Raw genomic sequence first — 1822 nt, 5'->3', positions numbered from 1 at the left:
ATGCAGTACTTCAACTGTGGCCTGACCAGTGCCGCATAGAGGCGAAGGATCACCTCCCTGGTGGTGTGGTTAGCTTTACTGACTGCTTCCTTGCACTGGTGGCTTATGTTCATCCTGGAGTCAGCAATAACTCTAAGATCCTTTTCTGCCACTGTGTTGATAAGAAGGGTGTTTCCCAGCCTATAGGTGTGAGGCTGGTTCCTTCTCCCTAGATGTAGTACCTTGCACTTGTCTGCATTTAATTCCATCCTATTCTCATCCTCTCACCTCTGTAACCTGTCTAGATCTAGCTGTATTCTGTCCCTCCCCTCCAGTGTGCCTACCTTGCCCCATAACTTGGTGACACCAGCAAATTTGGACAGTGTGCATTCCATATCCATATCCAGATTGCTGATAAATATGTTGAACAGTACAGGCCCCAGGACCAAGCCCTGGGGACTCCACTGCCCACATCCTTCTAGGTCAAAAATGACCTGTCCACAACTACTCTCTGAGTGCAACCATCTAGCCAGTTTGCCACCCATTTGACTGTGCAGGCATTAATGCCACAGTAACCAAGCTTTTTTTTAAAGAGAATGTGGTGAGAAACCATGTCAAAGGCCTTCTTAAAGTCCAGGAAGATGACATCTACCCCAACACCCTTGTCTAGGGACTTTGTGACCAGATTATAAAAAGAAACCAGGTTAGTCAGGCAGGCCCTGCCCTCAATGAACCCATGTTGGTTGCTCCTGAGCATTACCTCCCCTGCAGGGACCTTGTAGATGTGCTCCTTGATAATTTTCTCAAAGGTCTTCCCAAGGACTGAGGTAAAACCGACTGGCCTATAATTGCCAGAGTTCATAAGCTTTTAAAAATCTATAATTTAAAATGCCTTCTACTGTATATGAAACACATTATTTCTTGTCTTACACAACAGTGTAGCAATGCAGTTGGGAGCCCTGGGCACAGGAACAGTAGAGATTTCCAGTTGCCACTGCACCACCATTGTAATTGCAATTACAATTGTGCAATTGCCAGCGGCAGTCTTCCACCCCCCCTGAAGCTGGTGCCTGGGCAGTTTCCCCAGTAACCCCACCTTAGGTACACCACTGCTCCTACCCTTGGTGGACTGATTCATATTTGAAGATTGATATAATATCCCCTCCTAGCCTTTGCTTTTCTAGATTAACCATGGCCAATACTCCTTTGGGCATCCCAAAGTCTTTTCTTCCCAGTTTTTCTCATCTTTCTGAATGTAGGGCTCCAGCTGATGCCTCACCAGTGCTCAAAACAGTGGAATAATTTCCTAAATACTAAATTCCTAAAATCCTAATGACAATGATGTACAAATCATAAGCAGAATAAAATTAGGATGAAGGCTAGTGCCTTTTTTAAGCCCAGCTGGGGAAGTCTGGTAACTTCAAGAGTTATTTTAGCTCCTGTATACTCCCTGTATCTATGGGTGGCCAGAATCTGGAATGGGCTGCCAAGGGAGGTGGCATTCTCGCCTAACTTGGAGGTCTTCAAGAGGAGGCTAGATAGATACCTGGTCGAGGTCATATGACCTCGGTGCTCTTTCCTGCCTGGGGCAGGGGGTCGGGCATGACGATCCTTTGTGGTCCCTTCTGACTCTGCAATGTATGAATCTATGAAAATGTCTTTCTGTTTTGCTAATGAATGGCTAGGATCAAATTGGAAGAGGCAAAGTTAACTGATTGTACCGTCTAATAGTAAAGACTGAAGACCAGAATTTAAGTTGTTAGTCTGCTTACATTTTAAAACACTTTTAATGCATCATAACCAGGGATCCTGTTTTCTTTCGATTTTTAAAAAATCACAAATT

At 44.7% G+C, this 1822-nt stretch overlaps 1 protein-coding gene across 3 annotated transcripts in view; it reads left to right on the top strand.

Moving 5' to 3' along the window:
- Positions 1 to 1822, top strand: part of OSBPL9 (oxysterol binding protein like 9) — a 179614-nt gene that overhangs the window by 65947 nt on the left and 111845 nt on the right. The gene's annotated exons all lie outside the window — the stretch shown is intronic.

The sequence above is a fragment of the Gavialis gangeticus genome, unplaced genomic scaffold, assembly GCF_001723915.1.
Source record: "Gavialis gangeticus isolate Ggan-Ray unplaced genomic scaffold, GavGan_comp1, whole genome shotgun sequence".
Taxonomy (NCBI): Eukaryota; Metazoa; Chordata; order Crocodylia; family Gavialidae; genus Gavialis; species Gavialis gangeticus.
This window is presented reverse-complemented; position numbering and strand designations above follow the sequence as displayed.